General features: G+C 47.8%; 1 protein-coding gene and 1 pseudogene across 5 annotated transcripts in view; one reads left to right on the top strand and one right to left on the bottom strand.

Moving 5' to 3' along the window:
• Positions 1–25,971, bottom strand: part of CCDC172 (coiled-coil domain containing 172) — a 977,718-nt gene that overhangs the window by 702,038 nt on the left and 249,709 nt on the right. The window lies entirely within an intron of this gene.
• On the top strand, positions 841–1,747 carry LOC144753530 (DNA repair protein complementing XP-A cells homolog pseudogene; annotated as a pseudogene). Its single transcript, XR_013594402.1, has one exon. The product of XR_013594402.1 is annotated as a DNA repair protein complementing XP-A cells homolog pseudogene (transcript).

The following is a 25,971-nucleotide window of genomic DNA, read 5'->3' as shown; positions in this document are numbered from 1 at the left end:
ACCTGGCGACGACGGAGGATGCTTCGAAGTCGAGCGTCTATAGCCAGACGGCGACGGAGGCTGCCTCGACGCCGAGCGCCCATGACTAGGCGACGGCGGAGGCTTCGACGTCGAAAACTCTACCTGAGCCTTCGACGACGGAAGTCTCGACGTTGAGCCGCCCTGCTTCAACGGAGACCTCGACGTTGCACTCGACGCTGCGCATCGCCCGGTTGACGGCAGCGGAGTCCTGACTTTCGACGCTGAAGACTTCACCTTCTTCGTCGTTGGAGACCTCGCCGCCGATCCCGACGCCGAAGGAGAGCAGGTCGGAACTTTCTTCGACGCCGACCGCTTCATAAGTCTCTTTGGAGACCTACCTCGCTCAGAAAGTCCATAAATCCTGCTTCTTTCTCTGTCCTTGAGAGTTCTGGATGACAAGGACTGGCAGTGGACACATGCTACCTCATGAGAGTCAGGTAGACAGCGAATACACACAGGATGTGTATCAGACCAAGCCTTCTTATGCCCACAGGCAGAGCAGGTGTCAAAAAGAGCCTCAGGCATTTCTGACAAAAAAACAACCTTTTTGAGCCCAAAAAAGGTATAACTATCTCTCTAAGGTAAAAAAACGTCGAGTGAGATAAAAAAAAATGAAGGAAACACCAAGTAATTCTGACAGAAAGTCAAAAAAAGGTGGGAGCTGTTAACCAGGGTCCTGACAGAAGGAGCCGGAAAGAACAACTGACCTAACTGTCACCCCTGAGGCATGATGCGAAGCCTGGGTTCATGGCTGCCTTAAAGGCACAGTGCCAGTTTTTTTGGTTGAAAATGCTTTATTAAATGCTAGGCTATCTAATTTCCGTAAACATGGAGGTTCGGTTAGAAACAGCCGGGGGTCTGGATGCTAACATGGAGCAGCAGGAACAAGAAGCCGCGCCGCTGCCAGCCGCGTTACGGGCGAAAATAGAACGGAATCGGCAGCGAGCGCTCATGCTGCGCCAGGCCCGGCTCTCCAGCCGGCCATACCCTGGCGCTTCAGAAGGAATTTCAAAACCCCTGCCAAAGATAATAGATTCAGGAGGTGGGTTCTTTTTGGAGGAGGAGGAGGATGAAGAAGATCATCAAGTGGGCAAAGTTGTGCATCAACCAGGACCAGTGCTAGAGTTTGATTATTTAATCTGTGAAGATTGTGAGAAAGAGTTCATGGACTCCTACCTCAGCAACTACTTTGACATGGCAGTGTGTGATACTTGCAGAGATCCAGAAGGTGCTCACAAACTCATAACGAAGACAGAGGCAAAGCAAGAGTACTTGCTCAAAGACTGCGATTTTGACAGACGGGAACCCGTGCTCAAGTTTGTTCTGAAAAAGAACCCCCATAATTCCCAGTGGGGTGATATGAAGCTTTATTTAAAAGCACAGATTATAAAGCGTTCCCTGGAGGTGTGGGGTAGTGAAGAAGCACTGCATGAAGCAAAAGAAGCAAGGCTAGAAAACCGAGACAAAATTAAGCAGAAGAGGTTTGATAAAAAAGTTAAAGAGTTACGGCGAGCTGTTAGGAGCAGTCTGTGGAAAAAAGAGACCACTGCTCATCAGCATACATATGGACCAGAAGAACACATTGAAGAAGACATGTACAGGAAATCATGCACGATATGTAACCACGAGTTAACATTTGAGAAAATGTAATGCGCAAAGAAGCATTTGTATGGTATTTTAGAAACAACAATGAATTTTGTAAAAAAAAATAAAGTATTTATTTCTTTTTCTGTGAAAAAAAAAAAAAAAGAAAATGCTTTCATTTTCTATGTTATTGCTTTTCAATGCAGCCTGAGACTAACAATGTCTTTTTATGAGCAATTTTCAGGAGTTATGAGTGGTTTTACTCATTAAAACACAAAATTCAAAGTATATTTGATTTAATGTGTTATTTGTTTCCTTTATAATTGCAGTACATGTACAAGGTTTTTACATTGTGTTAGCCTCTTTTTTGGGGCTGCATTGGTGAGAAAAATAATATATGTACATACATATATGTGGAGTTAGATATATGTGTTTTTTACATATATATTTTTATATTGTTTCCGGGGTCCCGCACATGGGCGGGAATATTCAGTGCTTATGACTATTGATGAGGATCCCCTGGAAGAGAAAGGCAAGTTCCTGAGTCCCACGCACCTCTCGTTAGCCATACTGGTTATTCTCCATTCACTATAGACAACATTCAGGTTAAGTCCCACTAGTATTGAGAATATCAGGAGTCCCAGTCTGACTCTTTATTAAAGTCAAGTGTTCTCACACAGAAGCGTACTGAAGACACAGCAGCCATCTCCAGTAAAATCCCCACATGTGGCCTAGAAGGGGCAGCAGTCGGGAATCCTTCTTTTAAATTTTTTTTTTTATTGCATATCAAGATACATCCAGCAAACCCTGCACATCAGGAGATTTACAAAGAAGAATGCAAACATGTTACTTTTTAGTTAACCAGTCCCCCATCCCTCCCCCAACCCATCCCAGAACACCCGACAGGCAGAGCAAATGTAATATAATCACACTTATGCAATATAGCACAGTTCCCAGTAGGTCTTACATCTAGGTCCTTCAGCACAGAAAAACAATTATTCCTAAGCAATTATATCAAGTCTGGATGTAACAACAGGTATGCAGTCAGTGGCGCCAAAAAATCTTTAACCCTGGAAGTCGCAGGCAGCTCCTCAGCATATATCTTCATTTTTTAGGTCTCGGACTAGCGTCCCACGCAGTGGCTGGAGTCCGAGACTTTATGTTGTCTAGTATGGGGGGCTTGAACACGCCCCTCTTCTCCATTGGCTGGCCTCGTAAATGCTGGCCAGCCATTGGAGGAGAGGGGCGTCACTCAGTTCAGGCCCCGTCTTAACGCGATTCGGGGGCGTTTTTCTCTATTTTTTAAGCCCCGCCCCTTTTCTAGTGATGGGCGTTACACCCTCCCTCTCGCCGAGGGCCCAGTCTATTTCTCCTGTAATGTACCATTTGCTACCTCTTGTATTTTGTTTGCTCACAATTGTCACTTTTGCGTAATGTAACTTAACGTCTGCTTTTGTAAAGTGTTCACTCGTCTCATGGATCATTTCTGTTCCTATTGTGAAGCGCTCTGACGCACCGCCTGCAGTGACCTGAAGGGGCCGCCGCGCTGCCCGCGGCGACCCGGAAGTGCTTCTCTCCAGGACCCGGATCCAGACCTCTCGCCGAGTATACTCGATAACAGGACAGTACGGTAGCCATTTTCTTTGATCGCATTATGGCCTATGGCACCCTACTACGCCCCAGCGGGATTTGCCACTTTGATAGGCTTTCCCAAAACTCTGCAGTGCCGGTAATTCTAGTTTAATCCCGTTTCCCCTTCTGCTTCTCATGTTCTATATTCCCTTTTGTTTGGCTACTCTATAAGCGCTCGCTTGGCATGGCTGTTTTTAAGGGACTCTCCTCCAGGGCAGTGTTGAATGTCCAAAATTTGCTTTGCATATCCTCTGCGAAGAAAGAACACAACGCACGCCAAGCCCCCATTCAGAAGTATTGCGAGAAACCACGGAGGCTGGCCTAAAAGAAAATGTCTCTCACAAAGCAATTTCCGCTTGTGGTAATCTCCTCGAGAATAAATGACTGAATTTTCGTACATTTCATGGCCATAAAAAATTTACGCAGGCCGACTTCTTTCCCACCTCATGCGGCACTGTCACCAACCAGCACTTCGACATTTCAATATTTGTAAGGCTCCCCCCTCAGTCTGTCCACGGAGACTAGAAAAGCATGCAATGTCAGCTCCGAAAAACCAGTGTTTTATGTATGGTTATTGTTTGAGAATCGCCAGTAGGCATTCATTTTGTCACTGACTTTGTTTACAGAAGCAACACCACGGAACCCGCTTTATCAGCAGCCATGCCACACCTCTAGTGTTAGGGAAACCTAAACGGATGTTTTTACGTTGCTGTTTTACTTCCGATAGTAATATAAAAGCGTCCATTTTAGGTTCACTTCTGACATCCATTGCTTAACCTTACTTAGCGTCCAGTTGTAAACAACAGAACTCTTGCAAGAAGACAATACTTCCTACCTGTGTAGCTACCATGAGATTCTAAAATGCCACCAGCGTCCATTCTATTGTGTGATCTCCGAGGAGACACTTTGACTAATAAGGGCCTATTCATGGAGAAAAGTGTCAACTGACCAAAGAGAGCCCTTTAGAACTGACTCGTGCACAAACTTTAATTACTACAAACTGTGAATACCCCTATCTGACATAGGGTTGTTGACAATACTGCGGTGACCCCCCCTCCCACACACACACACACACACTTGGAATGTTTGAGAAGGATTGAACATGAGGTCTATTTTGACGCACAGAGAACGAATCCCTCTCAGAATTGCTGGTCATTAACAACTGTCTGGGGCCCTTATCAACTCAACCCAGATCATTACATCTTGACATCACCAGAATGCGTAAAAATAACCAGATGAAGTAAATATGATGACTCAGCTCGTATTTGCATTATCCTCTTTAATGCACAAAACATAGACTCAGTAAAATCATAAAATTAATTAAAGATGGGATGAACACAAGTAACAAAACAAATAAGCCTTAATTTCAAAGGTAATCGTTCACAACTTGGTTATTTGAACTTGATTTGGGAGCACACTCATTAGAATTGCTCAGACTTGAAAGGCAAATTATAGTTACAAGGTAGACTTTTTACTTTCGCCCTTTGCTAACCAGCTTCTTGATTTTGCATCCTCTACCTCAGACTCTTTCAACGCCATACTACCAATAAATTAATGTATTCATTCATTCTGTGCTTGGGTGTATGTGTGTTTTTGCCAAAATACTCTGTTGGCAGTTTTTGTGTGTTTTTTATTTTTATTTTTATGTGCATGTCTGTTATGTGGTATACTTGGATATTGTCAGCTGTATGTGCTACATTTTGCATTGTTTGGGGATAGAAGCATATAATGGGAGAAAATGCGACAAAATCTGAAGTCACTGCACTCTAAAAACGTTTGAATACATCTTCATTTGGTATGATCGCAGCTTATGTGCATCAGTATCTTAGGTCACAGCCTTCGCCAATACATTGGTGGGGAAAAAGAGAGAATACTCTCTTGCCAATCTGCGGCCTTGTCTTACTATACATCTGTCCATCTAGTCCCCACCAATTCCCAATAGTCGTTAAATCTAACCTCAAGTGAAAAATAACTCTTATCACTTTTGCATTTATTAAAATAAAAAAACAACCAAAATGCTCTTAAACTATTTACAAAAGAACTATCTTGAAACAGGACAAGCAGGGGCTCAAGTTTCTGATTATGAAGACACAATTTCAATTTCTGAAGTAAATGTAGCACCATAAGACCAATTACTACACTAATTAATTTTAAAAGGATTTTGTGTAAAGTCTGCACTTCCACCATTGTGGCTCCTACACCATCCTTGTTACATCAATTCCTAAGTCTTGAGAGAGTTTCTTTCTTGGCACAGAATTAGGCCCTGTGTTACTTACTGGTTGGATATATATAATTTGCCTGTACCTCTGCTTCTTTACTGCTGATAAAGGGGATGTCACTGCCAGCCTGCCCGATCTCATCAATGGGTCTCTCTAAGGGCCAGATGTAGGTAATTCCGATTTACCGACTCTTAAATACCGACTCATACCGATCGGTAAATTGGAAGGAGGCAGATGTAGGTAAAAAATTACCGAATCTGTAAAGAGTCGGTATTTACCGATTCTGTAAATACCGATTCTGTATTTCCCATTGATTCCTATGGGCCTTGAAGCCCATAGGAATCAATGGGAAATACAGAATCAGTATTTACAGAATCGGTAAATACCGAATCCTGCAAGGGGGCAGGGGGTGTCACTTTGACACCCTCTAGCACCCCAAGTACAGGCATGTGTAACATGTGGCACACATACATGCCCTAAGGGCATGTATGTGTGTCACTTTGCACAGGTGTGCATGCACAGACGTGCATGCACACCTGAATTCGGTATTTTACCACCCAATAGGATTGGGTGGTAAAATACCGACTCTTAAGGGCCTGTGGCACTCTTAGGAGTGTCACCTACATATGGATTTACAGAATCGGTATGTTTACCGATTCGGTAAAATACCGAAGTGGTAAATGTACCGAATCGGTAAATATACCGATTCTGTAAATAACTACCCACCTACATCTCAAAAGCCAAATACCGGTCGTAACGGCCGAATTCGGCCGTTACCGACCGGTATTTGGCTACCTACATCTGGCCCTAAGTGTGGTGCTCCCATGATGCAAGCTGGTGTAAACCATTGTATGTGAGTAAGTAAAATCAACCGATCCCTCAGGGGATTGAACCCATTCTAAGTGAAGGGCATTTGTGAGTATTTGCTTGGTGTGAACCAAAGGGCTAGGTCAGATTTTTTAGGTCGAGCTTGGGCAGCGCATGCGCTACTCTGCGAGGCATGCTGTATTGGAGTATGGAAAAGAAGCCCCGCCCACTCTGCCTATATTTGTCATTGGCTTGTGTCATTGTCCTTCGTGAAAGCTGGCTTCTGATTCCTTAATAGGCTTGTTAGTCCCTCATTAGTACCGCCTTGTTTTAATTCGTAACCTCCCATGAGGACTGGCCCTTTTACTTCTGTTGTTACATGGTGAGTCTTTTTTAGTCTATAAGGACTATTTTCTTTAAATAGTTTCTCCTACTGCAGGCACAATTCTTTTTAGCAATTGCCATATTAAATTACAATGCATTTTATTTATATTTTACAAAAGACAAACAAAACAAAAAAACAATGTCATTTACAATGTCAATAGCTCAAAATAATGTTAGTGCGAGACCTATTGCATTGTAAATGCTTGTTCTTTACAGTACTCGACTCCAATTCAACAAAGTAGGGCCCGAATTGGCACCCCAATGCATTGCGACAGCACGTATTGCAAACAGAGTAGATATGGCAACAATACATCTATTGCGTGGTTTGATCTTTTTTCGCCAGCCCAAGCAGCCACAGTTCAGGCATACATTCAGTCCTTTCAGAATGTAATTTCAGTAAGCACCCTAACAACACGCTGCCAAAAAACAAAAATAACAGCACATTCCCATGCCAGGTGCATGAAATTAGCCCCATCCTGCCCACATCTAGTGCATCTCGCATCCTCCCTCAGACCGAATTTCAACAGCTGCACAGGTGTGTAATATAACTGATGCAGATATTTAAAATGTATAATGCACAGATTGTAATTGGCAGTCAGGCGTCCCATCAATTTGCAGCAGGACTCCCAACCTATCCATGTCAAGGGGATCGCAAGCTCTTTATTCCATTTATTGAATGAGGAGGAGTACGACAAGTCATTTTCCCTTTGGGAAGCGTTATATAATCTTGTGATCAGCCCTCTACTTTACCCTCCAGTTAACATCACCTTACTGCTTTCAGAGTCCTGGGCTCCATAGGGAACTATGGGCATAAGGACCACACCGCCAAGCGCAGTCTGGTGTACTTGAACCCAAGCATTGATTGTACATTTGACAGGCCTGAAAATCAACCAGTGACAAAAAGGACTCATTCAAATAAACGTTGCGAAGTTTTGTAACCCCTGCAGTTTGTAGAACAGTTAGGGCTCCACGCTCCTGCGCCGCTGAGATACAAGGGTGTGCAGCAATCAGCATGTCTGGTGCATATATATGTTCTCTCTGTGCACGCTTAGTAAGAGTCTTCCATGCCCAACCGTACACCTGACCGGATTAATCTCCTTCCTGGTGCCACCTTCACCACCTAGAAGGATCATAGCAGTTAGCGTTGTTGGGTATACAGTATCCGCCGCCACAACTATGTGTGGCAGATATCTCTGTGAGAAATGCCAATAGTTTGCAAATTGCGCTTGGGCGCAAAGATATACAAATGCAAATCAGGCACTTCAAATCCACCACGCTCAAATGGCAGTGTTAGAGTATTCCAGCGGCATCTAAGCTGCTTCCCATCCCACACCAACGATAGCAGACAGGACTTCAATGTCTTAACAAATGCCACATTCAACTTTATTGGAATATTCACAAATAAGTAGAGGAGTTTGGGCAAAATAGTCATCTTTACTACAGCGATCCTATCTGCAAGTGAAAGTGGCAGGTGAGTCCAGCGAGAGACCTGCTCCGTGAGTTTCAAAAGGGTACGCCTAAAAATCGCACTTAGAACCGTGTCAGGGTCCCTAGGCCCGCAGATCCCCAGGTACTTCATTGGGTCAGTCAACCAGGAGAGCTGGAATTCCAGTGCTGTCTCCTGAGTACAGGCCGTCAGCGGGAACATCGCGGACTTTGCCCAATTTAATTCCAGCCCCGAGTGTCTCTCAAACAAAACATATTCACAAAGCAGGGATGGCAGATATGTGGCCGTCTCACGGACATATTATATCATATTGTCCGCAAGAGATAGCCAGGTTTGGCGCTCCCTGAGGGCTATAGCATTCTGACCATTAACAGTGATTAGAGGAGGAGGCATTGCAGTCATCTTTAAATCCTGCTATCCTTGCATACTGGAGAAAGAGACTTTGGCTGATTGTGAGTGTGCGCGTTTCAGGATCTCCTTCATCCCCAATTACACCATGTATGGGCTTCTAGTATATCAGCCACCTGGGCTGTCCAAAAACTTCAGGACTGCACTCATCGAGGTAGTTAGCTCCCTGGCTGCGAGTGCTGCTAATTTCAGCATTATTGGGGATCTTAATCTACACCTAGATAACCCTTTGGACACAGATACGGCTAACATTGTTGCAGACCTCTTGGCCTGTCAGTTAATCCAACTGGTTACAGGACCTACACACTCTGCTGGCCATCTCCTGGACCCGGTCTTCACTAACCTATCCTCTCTCACAGTTCACACCCCCATCCCGATGTGTTGGACCGACCACTACCTTGTCTACATGTCTCTCCAGGGTGTCACACCCCTCTTGAAAATGGGCCAGACATCCTCTCTTAAGCGCCCTTGGCACAAACTAAACTGGGATCAACTTGGTGTCCTTCTCTCCACGAATACTCCCAGTTTGCAGGCTGACCCGGGGTCTGCCAATACAATGCTCTGTAACTGGATTCTCCAGCCCCTGGACACACTAATCCCTGCTAAGTGGTCTAAGAACCACAAATCAAAATCTAGCGCGTGGTACAATGACAAACTGGGGACCATGCGCAAGGCATGTAAAAGGCTAGAGCGAATCTGGAGATGAGACTTCGATTCAGTCGCAAAGGGGAATAATCAGTCTGCTATTAAAAGCTACCATAGGGCCATTCAATCTAAACCTGCAGCTTTCTATGCACAGAAAATCCAAGAGAGCTGCAATCCAGCGAAGAGTATCTTTTCAATACTCACAGACCTTAAATCCCCAAATTCCTCTACAGCACCCCAAATAACGTCAGATCAGCAGTGTGAAGACCTGGCCACCTTCTTCAATAGGAAGGTGAAAAATATCTAGAAGTCCTTTCCGCCGGTCCCAATGGGCATATGGGCTGGGCCTACTCCCTGCTCTAGCCGCACCCTAGCAGCCTTCCCGCCAATCTCTCAAGAGCAGTTGCTTCTACTGTGCAGCAAAATCAAATCAGGCTCTCGGGCTGACCCTCTCAAGCCCGATCAATTCAGAAAAATCCTGCTGTTGCTTTTGGCAGCTCTGAGCCAGGTGATTAATAGGTCTCTCGCCACAGCGGTTGTTCCCAGGGCATGGAAGCAAGCCAAGGTCTGCTCAAAAAACCAACCTGGACGCATTTAAGCCAGAGTATTTCCGCCCCACTTCCCTCCTGCCATGGGCGTCTAAGATCAATGAGGCCTACATCAATTCCTTATTTACAGATTGCCTGTACACCAACAACATCTTAGACCCCTCCCAGAATAGCTTCCGTCCTGGCCACAACACGGAGTCAGCGCTTCTGGCTGTGACCGAATATCTTTGGACTGCACTAGATGCCGGGCGCACTTTGGTACTGATATTACTGGACCTTTGACACGATTTCTCATTCCATCTTGTTGCGACGTCTGGGGGAGGCCCCGCTCTTGATTGGCTCTCTTTATTTCTCACAGAGAGGACGTTTAAGGTGATGGCCCGCCCTTTTAGCTCTTGTGTTCATACCATCAAACAAGGGGTGCCCCATGGCTCCTCCTTGAGGCCACTGCTGTTTAACATGTACGTCCGACCCCTGGCATTGGTAGCCAAGAGTAGAGGTTTGACTATGATCTCCTATGCCGACGATATACTGTTGGTAGTGGCACTCTCGGACGACCTCACGCAGGGCGCGCCCAAGTTTTGGAGTGTTCTCACAGCCGTCGCCGGGTGGATGACTGCCAACTGCCTCCAGCTTAATGCTAACAAGTCGAAGGTGTTGGTGGTAGGAAACGACCCCGGGCTTTGGAACGAGCACTGGTGGCCCGAAACGCTTGGTGACGCCTATCCACCAAGCAGGTGGTGAAGAATTTGGGGGTTTGGGTAGACTCAGCCCTCAATTTCCAAGTTCAAACAAAGAAGAAGGCTGGGACATGCTTTGGGCTACTGTGAGGGCTCAAACACTTATTGGGGTTTTTTGCGGCACCAACACGGCAAATCATCAGCCAGGCCTCGATCTTATTGATTCAGAAAAGGGGGTGGTGATGAACAGAGTGTCTGAATTAAGCAGACCACTCTTACCCAGTCCAAAGATCAGGGCTTGATCCATCACCGTTATTTAGCTCACTGCCCCATCCCAGCTCAGAACCTGGCTATATGCAAATTAGTCTGTCCCTGGCCCAGTGCATCATGGGAACAGGGCAGACCAAACTACCAAGCCAATTCTTCACCAGAAAGAAGACAAGCTACCGGGGACCGGTTTCTGGCATTTCAGCCTCGTCGGCCCGGCTTGCTTGAATCCTGATGGAGCAGTGAGCAAGGGACTCATGTCTGAGTATACCCTGCCACACCTATAGTGGCCAAAAACGATTCAGAAAAGGGGGTGGTGATGAACAGAGTGTCTGAATTAAGCAGACCACTCTTACCCAGTCCAAAGATCAGGGCTTGATCCATCACCGTTATTTAGCTCACTGCCCCATCCCAGCTCAGAACCTGGCTATATGCAAATTAGTCTGTCCCTGGCCCAGTGCATCATGGGAACAGGGCAGACCAAACTACCAAGCCAATTCTTCACCAGAAAGGAGACAAGCTACCGGGGACCGGTTTCTGGCATTTCAGCCTCGTCGGCCCGGCTTGCTTGAATCCTGATGGAGCAGTGAGCAAGGGACTCATGTCTGAGTATACCCTGCCACGCCTATAGTGGCCAAAAACGATTCAGAAAAGGGGGTGGTGATGAACAGAGTGTCTGAATTAAGCAGACCACTCTTACCCAGTCCAAAGATCAGGGCTTGATCCATCACCGTTATTTAGCTCACTGCCCCATCCCAGCTCAGAACCTGGCTATATGCAAATTAGTCTGTCCCTGGCCCAGTGCATCATGGGAACAGGGCAGACCAAACTACCAAGCCAATTCTTCACCAGAAAGGAGACAAGCTACCGGGGACCGGTTTCTGGCATTTCAGCCTCGTCGGCCCGGCTTGCTTGAATCCTGATGGAGCAGTGAGCAAGGGACTCATGTCTGAGTATACCCTGCCACACCTATAGTGGCCAAAAACGATTCAGAAAAGGGGGTGGTGATGAACAGAGTGTCTGAATTAAGCAGACCACTCTTACCCAGTCCAAAGATCAGGGCTTGATCCATCACCGTTATTTAGCTCACTGCCCCATCCCAGCTCAGAACCTGGCTATAAGTAAATTAGTCTGTCCCTGGCCCAGTGCATCATGAGAACAGGGCAGACCAAACTACCAAGCCAATTCTTCACCAGAAAGGAGACAAGCTACCGGGGACTGGTTTCTGGCATTTCAGCCTCGTCGGCCCGGCTTGCTTGAATCCTGATGGAGCAGTGAGCAAGGGACTCATGTCTGAGTATACCCTGCCACACCTATAGTGGCCAAAAACGATTCAGAAAAGGGGGTGGTGATGAACAGAGTGTCTGAATTAAGCAGACCACTCTTACCCAGTCCAAAGATCAGGGCTTGATCCATCACCGTTATTTAGCTCACTGCCCCATCCCAGCTCAGAACCTGGCTATATGCAAATTAGTCTGTCCCTGGCCCAGTGCATCATGGGAACAGGGCAGACCAAACTACCAAGCCAATTCTTCACCAGAAAGGAGACAAGCTACCGGGGACCGGTTTCTGGCATTTCAGCCACGTCGGCCCGGCTTGCTTGAATCCTGATGGAGCAGTGAGCAAGGGACTCATGTCTGAGTATACCCTGCCACACCTATAGTGGCCAAAAACGATTCAGAAAAGGGGGTGGTGATGAACAGAGTGTCTGAATTAAGCAGACCACTCTTACCCAGTCCAAAGATCAGGGCTTGATCCATCACCGTTATTTAGCTCACTGCCCCATCCCAGCTCAGAACCTGGCTATATGCAAATTAGTCTGTCCCTGGCCCAGTGCATCATGGGAACAGGGCAGACCAAACTACCAAGCCAATTCTTCACCAGAAAGGAGACAAGCTACCGGGGACCGGTTTCTGGCATTTCAGCCTCGTCGGCCCGGCTTGCTTGAATCCTGATGGAGCTGTGAGCAAGGGACTCATGTCTGAGTATACCCTGCCACACCTATAGTGGCCAAAAACGATTTAGAAAAGGGGGTGGTGATGAACAGAGTGTCTGTATTAAGCAGACCACTCTTACCCAGTCCAAAGATCAGGGCTTGATCCATCACCGTTATTTAGCTCACTGCCCCATCCCAGCTCAGAACCTGGCTATATGCAAATTAGTCTGTCCCTGGCCCAGTGCATCATGGGAACAGGGCAGACCAAACTACCAAGCCAATTCTTCACCAGAAAGGAGACAAGCTACCGGGGACCGGTTTCTGGCATTTCAGCCTCGTCGGCCCGGCTTGCTTGAATCCTGATGGAGCAGTGAGCAAGGGACTCATGTCTGAGTATACCCTGCCACACCTATAGTGGCCAAAAACGATTCAGAAAAGGGGGTGGTGATGAACAGAGTGTCTGAATTAAGCAGACCACTCTTACCCAGTCCAAAGATCAGGGCTTGATCCATCACCGTTATTTAGCTCACTGCCCCATCCCAGCTCAGAACCTGGCTATATGTAAATTAGTCTGTCCCTGGCCCAGTGCATCATGGGAACAGGGCAGACCAAACTACCAAGCCAATTCTTCACCAGAAAGGAGACAAGCTACCGGGGACCGGTTTCTGGCATTTCAGCCTCGTCGGCCCTGCTTGCTTGAATCCTGATGGAGCAGTGAGCAAGGGACTCATGTCTGAGTATACCCTGCCACACCTATAGTGGCCAAAAACGATTCAGAAAAGGGGGTGGTGATGAACAGAGTGTCTGAATTAAGCAGACCACTCTTACCCAGTCCAAAGATCAGGGCTTGATCCATCACCGTTATTTAGCTCACTGCCCCATCCCAGCTCAGAACCTGGCTATATGCAAATTAGTCTGTCCCTGGCCCAGTGCATCATGGGAACAGGGCAGACCAAACTACCAAGCCAATTCTTCACCAGAAAGGAGACAAGCTACCGGGGACCGGTGTCTGGCATTTCAGCCTCGTCAGCCCGGCTTGCTTGAATCCTGATGGAGCAGTGAGCAAGGGACTCATGTCTGAGTATACCCTGCCACACCTATAGTGGCCAAAAACGATTCAGAAAAGGGGGTGGTGATGAACAGAGTGTCTGAATTAAGCAGACCACTCTTACCCAGTCCAAAGATCAGGGCTTGATCCATCACCGTTATTTAGCTCACTGCCCCATCCCAGCTCAGAACCTGGCTATATGCAAATTAGTCTGTCCCTGGCCCAGTGCATCATGGGAACAGGGCAGACCAAACTACCAAGCCAATTCTTCACAAGAAAGGAGACAAGCTACCGGGGACCGGTTTCTGGCATTTCAGCCTCGTCGGCCCGGCTTGCTTGAATCCTGATGGAGCAGTGAGCAAGGGACTCATGTCTGAGTATACCCTGCCACACCTATAGTGGCCAAAAACGATTCAGAAAAGGGGGTGGTGATGAACAGAGTGTCTGAATTAAGCAGACCACTCTTACCCAGTCCAAAGATCAGGGCTTGATCCATCACCGTTATTTAGCTCACTGCCCCATCCCAGCTCAGAACCTGGCTATATGCAAATTAGTCTGTCCCTGGCCCAGTGCATCATGGGAACAGGGCAGACCAAACTACCAAGCCAATTCTTCACCAGAAAGGAGACAAGCTACCGGGGACCGGTTTCTGGCATTTCAGCCTCGTCGGCCAGGCTTGCTTGAATCCTGATGGAGCAGTGAGCAAGGGACTCATGTCTGAGTATACCCTGCCACACCTGTAGTGGCCAAAAACGATTCAGAAAAGGGGGTGGTGATGAACAGAGTGTCTGAATTAAGCAGACCACTCTTACCCAGTCCAAAGATCAGGGCTTGATCCATCACCGTTATTTAGCTCACTGCCCCATCCCAGCTCAGAACCTGGCTATATGCAAATTAGTCTGTCCCTGGCCCAGTGCATCATGGGAACAGGGCAGACCAAACTACCAAGCCAATTCTTCACCAGAAAGGAGACAAGCTACCGGGGACCGGTTTCTGGCATTTCAGCCTCGTCGGCCCGGCTTGCTTGAATCCTGATGGAGCAGTGAGCAAGGGACTCATGTCTGAGTATACCCTGCCACACCTATAGTGGCCAAAAACGATTCAGAAAAGGGGGTGGTGATGAACAGAGTGTCTGAATTAAGCAGACGACTCTTACCCAGTCCAAAGATCAGGGCTTGATCCATCACCGTTATTTAGCTCACTGCCCCATCCCAGCTCAGAACCTGGCTATATGCAAATTAGTCTGTCCCTGGCCCAGTGCATCATGGGAACAGGGCAGACCAAACTACCAAGCCAATTCTTCACCAGAAAGGAGACAAGCTACCGGGGACCGGTTTCTGGCATTTCAGCCTCGTCGGCCCGGCTTGCTTGAATCCTGATGGAGCAGTGAGCAAGGGACTCATGTCTGAGTATACCCTGCCACGCCTATAGTGGCCAAAAACGATTCAGAAAAGGGGGTGGTGATGAACAGAGTGTCTGAATTAAGCAGACCACTCTTACCCAGTCCAAAGATCAGGGCTTGATCCATCACCGTTATTTAGCTCACTGCCCCATCCCAGCTCAGAACCTGGCTATATGCAAATTAGTCTGTCCCTGGCCCAGTGCATCATGGGAACAGGGCAGACCAAACTACCAAGCCAATTCTTCACCAGAAAGGAGACAAGCTACCGGGGACCGGTTTCTGGCATTTCAGCCTCGTCGGCCCGGCTTGCTTGAATCCTGATGGAGCAGTGAGCAAGGGACTCATGTCTGAGTATACCCTGCCACACCTATAGTGGCCAAAAACGATTCAGAAAAGGGGGTGGTGATGAACAGAGTGTCTGAATTAAGCAGACCACTCTTACCCAGTCCAAAGATCAGGGCTTGATCCATCACCGTTATTTAGCTCACTGCCCCATCCCAGCTCAGAACCTGGCTATAAGTAAATTAGTCTGTCCCTGGCCCAGTGCATCATGAGAACAGGGCAGACCAAACTACCAAGCCAATTCTTCACCAGAAAGGAGACAAGCTACCGGGGACTGGTTTCTGGCATTTCAGCCTCGTCGGCCCGGCTTGCTTGAATCCTGATGGAGCAGTGAGCAAGGGACTCATGTCTGAGTATACCCTGCCACACCTATAGTGGCCAAAAACGATTCAGAAAAGGGGGTGGTGATGAACAGAGTGTCTGAATTAAGCAGACCACTCTTACCCAGTCCAAAGATCAGGGCTTGATCCATCACCGTTATTTAGCTCACTGCCCCATCCCAGCTCAGAACCTGGCTATATGCAAATTAGTCTGTCCCTGGCCCAGTGCATCATGGGAACAGGGCAGACCAAACTACCAAGCCAATTCTTCACCAGAAAGGAGACAAGCTACCGGGGACCGGTTTCTGGCATTTCAGCCTCGTCGGCCCGGCTTGCTTGAATCCTGATGGAGCAGTGAGCAAGGGACTCATGTCTGAGTATACCCTGCCACACCTATAGTGGCCAAAAAAGATTCAGAAAAGGGGGTGGTGATGAACAGAGTGTCTGAATTAAGCAGACCACTCTTACCCAGTCCAAAGATCAGGGCTTGATCCATCACCGTTATTTAGCTCACTGCCCCATCCCAGCTCAGAACCTGGCTATATGCAAATTAGTCTGTCCCTGGCCCAGTGCATCATGGGAACAGGGCAGACCAAACTACCAAGCCAATTCTTCACCAGAAAGGAGACAAGCTACCGGGGACCGGTTTCTGGCATTTCAGCCTCGTCGGCCCGGCTTGCTTGAATCCTGATGGAGCTGTGAGCAAGGGACTCATGTCTGAGTATACCCTGCCACACCTATAGTGGCCAAAAACGATTTAGAAAAGGGGGTGGTGATGAACAGAGTGTCTGTATTAAGCAGACCACTCTTACCCAGTCCAAAGATCAGGGCTTGATCCATCACCGTTATTTAGCTCACTGCCCCATCCCAGCTCAGAACCTGGCTATATGCAAATTAGTCTGTCCCTGGCCCAGTGCATCATGGGAACAGGGCAGACCAAACTACCAAGCCAATTCTTCACCAGAAAGGAGACAAGCTACCGGGGACCGGTTTCTGGCATTTCAGCCTCGTCGGCCCGGCTTGCTTGAATCCTGATGGAGCAGTGAGCAAGGGACTCATGTCTGAGGCTGGATTATGCCAACTCGCTATATCTGGGGTCTAACAAGGCTGAAAGAGTTAGACTTCGGAGGGTCCAAAACGCGGCTGCCAGAACTCTCCTTGGTCTCCATAGAGCCTGTCCTGTGTCGGATGCTATTTACGGACTTCACTGGCTTCCGGTGGCCAGGCCAATTGAGTTTAAGGCTCTCTGCTTGGCCTTTAAGAACCTGGCATTTGCCACTCCAGGAATCTTGGCCAGTTTGTTGCTGCCATATGTACCGACACACCAACTCTGTTACTTAGGGCAAAACTTGGTAGTGGTCCCCTGGGTAGGGAGGGCACGCGCTGTGGGACGCTCGTTTCACACTTTGGTGGCACAACTCTGGAACTCGCTTCCTGTACAGATCTGCAGCTTGAACAACTACCTAGATTTCTGGAAGACAGTTAAAACGCACCTTTTCCCCCTGTTGTAGACCACCCTGCCTCTCCCCCATTTGTCTCTCACTGCAGTCAGCGTCGTGACGCCTCTTTGCTGGGGCAGCTGTCGTGCTTTATAAATCATAACATAACATGACAGACCCACCCATTGACCCGCAGCCTGACGACAGACCAGTATACAATTGACGCACCCATTTCAGGAAAAATGGCGGTATACCCATTGTCTGCAAAACAACAAACATGTATCCCCATCGTAGCGAGTCGAAGGCTTTTGCTGCATCCAGCAGCACCGCCATGGCTGGGAGTTCTGGATCTAGGTGATGTAATACCGTAAAAATAATCTGTAGATTATGTACGGTTGACCGCTTGGGGACGAATCATGGCTGGTCGGGAAGGATCAACTTTGGGACCAGAGGTTGTAATCAATTTGCGATTATTTTCGAGCAGTCGGGTATCCTTAATTTCCTCACATGTGGTCTTGCGGAGGCAGTGCCCGGGTTCCTCAATGCTCATCGATGCAACTAAGTTTCCAAGTATCCCCCCCCATAGCACAGACAAGGAGGAGTGTGCAACACTCCAGATGCTGGTCCTCAGTCAGGGCTTGGGCTTGCTTAGGTCACCATGGCATCCTCCTCCTCATGATGACTGTCTCAGCCACACTGTGCTCCTTGCCATTTCCCGGTGGCCTATCAGCCTGGGGGGGCCCCGTCAGCACTCTATACGGGGCTGTGGCGCAATCGGCACAGCAGCAATCTTCATGGTGCTCCCAACTGGCTGATTGTGTACATTTCTCTGGAGTTGATTTTCGACACTGCTGGACTATGGTGCCTCTTGTTCTCGTCTCTCTTTCTCCTTGAGTATTGTGCCTCTCACTCTCTTTGTCCCTGATTATTGGGCCTTCATGCTCATCTCACTGCCTCTTGATCCCGCTTCTACTCCCTCTATGCCCTCTCAGCTCACCTCTCTGCTGCTCTCTCATCCCGCACTCGCTCTGTTTCCACCTAAATTGTTCCACATTCATATTTTCCCCATCAGATTCCCTAACCCTTTTTTTCTGCTTTCTCCTTTTCAGATTCCCAGCCCAAACGCTCTTGCTTCTTCCTTTTCAGATTCCCTATCTCTGTTGTTTCTCCTTCCATTTCAGATTCCATAAAGCTGCTGTTTTTCCTTCCATCTCAGGTTCCCTAATGCTGTGGTTTTTCCTCCCATTTCAGATTCCTTAGCACTTTTGCTTTTCCTTCTTTTTTCAGATTCCTTAACCCTCTTGTTCCATCCTTTTCAGATTCCCCTAACCCTTTCTCCCACAGATTCCCACTCTTTCTCAACCATTCGCTCCCACATGTAGCCAGATCTCCTCTCCCGCCTTCCTCCAACAACGCCCAGTGCCCTGCCCCCGTCCCAGGTAACCTACTTACCAGAGGCTGTAGCTCGGCCGTACAGCAGACCCAACTATTACCTTGCTTCCCCATGCCAAATCGCCAGACCTTTTGCCTGCCAGCACTGCATGCTCCACTGCAGCATCATGACTACCACTTCGAAGCTCCACCCCTCCACCGCAGACACAGAAAAACTTCACTGCCTACTCATCAACACTCGCTCCCTCAACAAACACACCAGCAAAGTCTGGGATACCATAAGCTCTCTCACACGAGATCTTACCTTTTTAAATGAGAAATGGCTAAACCTGGGAACAGTACCCGACATCGCAGCCGCTGTTCCCAGCGGATACAAAATAATTCGCTGCAACCGCACCAACAATCAAGGTGGCGGTATAGCCTTCTTTCACAAAGAGAACATCAGCTGCTCATCTACCACCGACATGACCTCCCCTACATGGAGCCCATGAACTTTCAGATCAACATCAACAGTAAGACCACGCTTAGAAGCACCCTCACTTACTAACCACCCGGTCCCCGGACCCGGTCGCCCCCCCCTATCCATCCCCTCAGAAGACTACCTTTTTCTAGGTGACATCAACTTCCACCTAAAAGACACCTCTGACCCAATCACCGCCGCCCTCCTCGAACCTCTAGAGAGCCTCAGACTCTCTCAACTGGTAACAGACGCCACACACACAGCAGAACACACACTAGATCAACATTTCTCTGCCAGCAACAATATCACATACAGTCAAACCAGCAATATAACCTGGTTCGACCACGCCTTAGTACACTTCCACAACACCACCACCAAGTCACTAACCAACTCCCCCAGCACCTTCTACAGGAGCTTGAACAAGGTATCAGAGGACATTTGGTCACACACCCTAGACACATCACTCCAGCCCCCACCCTGGACAAAACAGTCTGTAACTTCAGTACCTGGATCTCCCACTGCACCCACACTGTTGCCCCTCTCAAAGCAGCCAGGACCAGGAAACCTACCCCCATGGCCACCTAATCGATAGATGAACTCATCAACTCCAAACGTAATTGCAAGAAACTTGAAAGGACCTGATGAACCAACAAGACCCCATCCTCCAGGGAGAACCTAAGAAAAGCTCTGAACAGATACCACACTCAATTTAAAAACATCAAGAAACAGGCCCTCAACAATGTCAGACAGTTCACCAACCCCACAGCTACAGAAAGCACCATCAGGAACTCTGCGACACCTGTACAGAGGTCTTCCACAACACTTCGATCCCCAACCCCCTCTGGACACCCTCAGCACGCTATACAGCAGTAAGACACCAGCTCCAACTGGGAACCCCTCACCATGCAGACCACCGCCTCTCTCATGTGCTTAGTCCACTCTGGAGCCCCCAGGGACCCCTGCCCACACCACATGTTCAACAAAAGAACCAGCGACATCAGCAAGGAACTCACCCTCCTCCTCAATGCCTTTATCTCAGTTGCACTACCCCACCTCATGGAAACACGCAGTAGTCAAACCGCTTCTAAAGAAAACCTCTGTGGATGCAATGGACCTCAAAAGCTACCAACATATTTCACTCTCCCATTCCCAGCAAAAGTACTGGAAAAAGCGATTAACATCTAACTAACAAACCATCTTGAAATAAACTCCTGGATCCTTCACAATCCGGCTTCTGCACCAACCATGGCATAGAAACTGCCCTCACAGCTACCTCTGACGACATCACAGCCTTCATGGACAAGGGAGAAACTACAGCCCTCATGCTCCTCGACCGCTCTGTGGCTTTTGACACCATATCCCACCACACACTTATCCTCGGCCTCAGCCAGATGCGCTTAAAAAAAATACACCCTTAAGTGGATTGCCTCCTCTCTGATAGACAGAATCCAAAACATCCACCTTCCCCCCTATTCCTCAGCTCCAAGAGCCATCATCTGTGGAGTCCCTCAGGGATCGTCCCTCATCTCCACCCTCTTCAACACCTACATGACCCCTTGCCACCCTGGTCAAAACCCACAACATGAATATTATATCCTACGCTGATGACAGCCAACTCGTCCTATCCCTCTCATCCGACACCACAATCACAAAAGCCAATTCCCACAGGTGCATAACCAGCCTCCCCAGCTAGGTGCAGAGCAGGTGCCTGACACTGAACACAGACAAGACCGAGGCACTCAATTTTGGAAACTCTGCTTCCCCCTTGACCGACACCTGGTGGCATACTGAACTAGCCTCTCCCCTCCCCCCAGGCTATAGAACACGCAAAAATCTGGGGCATCCTCTTCAACAGCAGGCTATCCATGAAAAATCAGATCAACGCCATCACCTCAGCATGCTTCCACATCCTCCGCATGCTTAAGACCATTTACAAATGGTTCCTCACAGACACCAGAAACAACATAACCCAAGCCTTAGTCACCAGCCCCCTGGACTATGGGAACACCCTTTATGTCGGGGTAAACACCCAACTCCAGACCATACAGAATGCCACAGCTAGGCTGTCCTCAAACTCCAAGACAAACCCACATGAACCCCCCACCTCAGGACCCTACACTGGCTCCCACACCTACAAAGCCCTTCATAACCAGGGGCGAGAGTACCTCAACCAGAGAGTGAACAACCACTAGCCCAAGATACAACTCCACTCTGCCTCCCTAATCCTTGCGCACGCCCCCGTAACCAAAGGAGCAGAAGCGGCAGCCATCCCTTATTCCACCTAGCACCCAAATTATGGAAAGATCTCCCTCTGCCCTTGCGATCAGCTACAACACTTCTGGAATTCAGGAAGAAACTACAAACATGGCTCTTCAACGCATAGAGCAGAGCAGCAAACCTTCCCCCTCCCCAGCAGCTCGAAACCCGTATGGGTGGCAAGTAGCATTCTATAAATCCCACCGGATTGATTATTTGACCTGAAATACGGTTGCCATCTTCACTCTGCACACGGGCTACGTACCGATCTGCACAGCAGTAATCTTCATGGCGGCCCCACATTGCATATGGGGACACAGACTTCCCTGCACATACACTCTTAGGCCCGATTGGCATAGCAGCAACCTTTACAGCGGACCCACCTGGCAATACAGCATCACCAACTTCAAACCTGCACCTGGACGATGACCTGATCGGTGCAGCAAAGTTCACGGCTCACTTCGCGGTGGCCCTCCTCTGTCACAAAGGGGCCGTCAAGTATTCTCTGCACACGGACATTGACCCAATCGTTGCAGCAACCATTTCCTCACACTTTGCTACAGAGCTACTATGACTAGGACCCCCCACTGGACTTCGCCCCCTCCAACGCTCTCCTCTTCCTAAGGGCAGACTGGTCTTGACAAGCAGGCAGGCACTGGTGCTCCAGGCTGCAGGGGCAGGTGGTCTCGGATTCCCTGGATGATGTCCCCTCAGCCAGCTGGGAGGCTGGAAGATCTTGGCCCACAGTCCTGGCCACAGGTTAAAATCTTGCAGTTTCTTTTCCTCGCAGAGCCAGACTGGCTGCTCGAAAGCTCAAGCTCCCCTTCTTATAGTCCATTTCCAGACACCAAATATGATTTAGAGTCTGAGTCTTTGTTGGGGGTCTGTTTTCTTTTGAAGAGCCCTGTCTACTTCCATATCCTTCATCCAGAAAGCAGTTCTGTCACAGCTGGAGCGACTCTAAATGTTTTATGTCTATGGCTAACCATCCGTTTTCTCCCAAAATCTGTAGTACTTCATACCTTCCTCCCTCCGGTATGTCTAATGCTGATCTTCCTATCTCAAATCTTGCTAATTCCTCTCCCTCTAATCCAAAGCTAGTCACATTCCTAACTTCTCCCTCTATACTAACTCCCCATTATATATTCAGATTCCAATTCTCCTTGCGATTTTATTCTTAGAAGGCCGACACAAACATGTGACAGTTTCTGATTTATGCTATATAAATCACACATATATCATGACTACGATAAGAAGGTGATTACTTAGCTGCTGATAACCCAAGGACCAAAAACACAAAGCAGAGTATAGCAAGCAGCAATACACACAGCAAACTGTATTGGACTGCTGGTCATTCACTACTATCAAATTCTGTGGTCCTCAGACTTCACTAAACGACACAATATGTATTAAAAATACTTGGGCGTTCCTGATGTTCAAATAGATTTGTGAATTTTGCTGTTGCATTTCCTTTCAACCTGCCCAATCTTTCCATCTACCTCAACGCAAGGCTTCTACAAAATCTGTTTTAGCTATTTGCAAAGCCGCATTGCTCAGAAGCAATCAATGACCCATGAAAGGCAAATGCTATAATTCAATTTCCAATTATACTGTATGCTACCTGGCGCTACGCTTCCCCCAGCAAATATATACTGATTATGTTCTAGTTTCATTCTTTTGACCTGGGGCAATCTATGTGAAAAGGCTGTCAAAACACATTCAAGCTTCCGTATTCTAATAATTAGGCTATAACACTATCTTTAGCAAAATTACATATTATACTGTTCAAATAATGTGTTTCCCTGACTGTTATTACATTGTCGCTTGATGTATGAGTTAACAACATGCTAACAGTTCCAGTAAATACATTTTATGAACATTAGCAAATAATAGAATGTCTGAATAACGCAAAAAAAAAACATTTTAGTGAGGCATGTCGGGAGCTTCTGGTGACAAATAACGAATAAAGAAGCCCTTGATTCTGAACTAAATTAAGAAAAACACTGCATTCTAGGAATGATAACCACAAATGAATGGTCTTGATTTATGTATAATGGTCACAATTATTGATAGTATTATTTTCTAGCCCTGAATTACAATAAGTTTGTTAACTGGGAAAGGTGTGCACGTTTTTTTATAACCAAATTTTATTAAATTTACGTGTCACACAGCTGCATCCACATATAAGTCCAATCATGAAATAACTTTCCTCTGGATCCAAGGTCACCGGTAATTCCCAAACCACAATGAATCTTTACAAAAGCAGTCCATAATAAGCAAGCCATTTTCCCCATATCTTTTCCTGTTTTTAAAGGCAACCATGGGTCTTGTAAATAGGTTGTTCTTGGCGCCACACCAGTCGACCCCCCTCCACCACACCTCCAAGGAGGGGGCCACCGGCACCTCCAGCATCAGGCTATATCTCTCTTCACCACCTGTGGCACCACCCCAATGAATCTCCGCCTAGCATGGGATACCCTGATTCCAGCCAATAGTCCCAGTAACGCCTTTGGGGGCACCAATTCAATGCAATGGTTGAGGACCACAGAAATCTCCCGTGTCATTCCCTCCCAGAAGGGCTTGAGGCGCAGACTGGCCCAGTTCATGTAAAGGAAGTCAGCATTTCGGGCCTGACAACATGTACAACCGGCCTGCTCTCACCCATCCATCCACTTCAAGCAGGATGGAGTTAAGTATGTAGCATGAAGATAGTTCACCTGGACCAGTCACAGCCTGGAGGAAATGGCTAGCTCTCGCGATCCAAGATATGCATCTCTCCAGTCCTCTTCATCTAGTTGTCCCACCCCGCCCTCCCATCTATGGCGTAAAAATGTGAACTGATCTGGGGCATTGATTATCAGGGACCGATAAATCGTCAAAACGCTCCCTTACCCAGATGACCCATTAATAGGGTTGCTTTAGGACGGCTATATTCGGGTAGCTGCATGTCTGTCGGGATGTGATTTAAAAGGGCATAACGCATCTGTAAGTACCAGACAAACTGTGTTTGTGACAAGGTACATTGTTACTGCAATTTTTGAAAGGACATCAGGAGCCCTCCTTTTCGAATGTCACCGAAGTAGGTAATGCAAATGTAATCCTATTGAAAGAATTCCACAAAGCCAGCCACCTGGCCTAATCAGGTGCTCTGCCATAGGGGGGGTCATATCTGTGAGGCAGGTTATCCAATGCATGAGGGGCAAAGCCGCACTCGAGCAAACACTGTCACCCCAGTGCAGGACAGAGCCACCTCGGACAACGGGGTACCATATATGAGGTCAAGACGATAGGCTGGATCATCCCAACCCCAGTGAACCACTTGTTCACCGGGACCAAATGAGCAGCAATATAGTAGGACTAGATGTCTGGGGCACCAAGTACACCATCAAACAGCAACTTCTTGGCTGATGCAAAGGCCACATGATAGCAACCACCTGCCCAAATAGGAGGTTAAGTCCAAGGTGAGAGAGCGGAACCATGCCCTGGGAATGGGGTAAGAATAATTTGTCAGGATGTAGAGGTACTGAGGCAAACACATTTTTTTAAATAAAGCAATACGCCCCATAGGGTTAAGTGGGAGGCAGCTCCACCTACACAAATCTCGATCCAGTGTCAACTGAAGAAGAAAATTGAGAGACTAGACCATGGACCTCTAAATACTGGAAAGAGTTCTGTCAAGTAGGGATATCGGGGCACCAGACTAATCGCATCGCTGACCGCCGATAACAAGACAGATTTATTCACGTTTACCTGAAGGCCCGACGCCTCAGCGTACAACCGAAGGATCTCGAGGCATCAGGTCCTGTTGTCTCAGAGTCGCTACTGAGTAAAAGTAGAATGTTGTATGCATATAAGGCAATGCTGTCTTCTATATTCCCCCCCAGTGCCAGCCCCAAACCCGCGCATCGCATTTTATTAGGCGGGCTAACGGCTCTATGGCAAGAGAAAAAAGCAGCAGGGATATGGGGCAGCATTGATGCGCGCCCCTACGGATTGGGAATGCTGCAGAGAGAATCTCGTTTACATGGACCTGCGCAGATGGGGCTGTATATAGCAATTTTACCAATTTGAGGAAAACAGAGCCTAAGCCCGGACACTGAAGAACCGCCTCGAGAAACGGCCAGGAGACCGTATCAAAGGGCTTTGGAAAATCAATCTAGAAGAGAGCGAGCTCGCCCCCAAATGAGACACTCTAGAGAGGGCAAGCGGCACCCTGAAAATATAATGGCGAGTACTCCTACCCGGCATAAAGCGACACTCGCCCAGGTGCACCAGATATGAGAGGGTTAGGACAATCCTGGTTGCCAATACCTTTGCAAAATCTTTATCTCGGCATTAATAAGGGTTATTGGATGATATGATTAACAGTCCGCCGGTTGGCTAGCCTTAGGTAAGGCCAAAATAGTGGTGATGTCAAGGTCTGAGGAAAAGGAACCACGTTGCAAAACATCACCATAAAGGGCTACTGAATGAGGCGACAAGTGGTTGTGGGATTGTTTAAAAACTCAATAGGGAACCCATCAGGGCCGTGGGTCTTCTGGGGCTGAAGATCAGTGATTGCCCGTTCTACCTCCTCCGTCAACAGCGGCAAATCCAGTTCTGCTAAGGAGTGGGGAGATAGCCAGTAGGGAAATATCTCCAAAAAGAGGGCGGCAAGACTCCTCTTGAGAAGGTGAGCATGCTGCATATGAATCCTGATAGTAGGCAGCAAATGCTTGGTCGGGGGAGATTTCC

Source organism: Lissotriton helveticus, chromosome 5_1, assembly GCF_964261635.1.
Source record: "Lissotriton helveticus chromosome 5_1, aLisHel1.1, whole genome shotgun sequence".
NCBI classification, from domain to species: Eukaryota; Metazoa; Chordata; class Amphibia; order Caudata; family Salamandridae; genus Lissotriton; species Lissotriton helveticus.
Note: the sequence above shows the minus strand (reverse complement) of the source record. Positions and strands in the feature narration are given on the sequence as shown.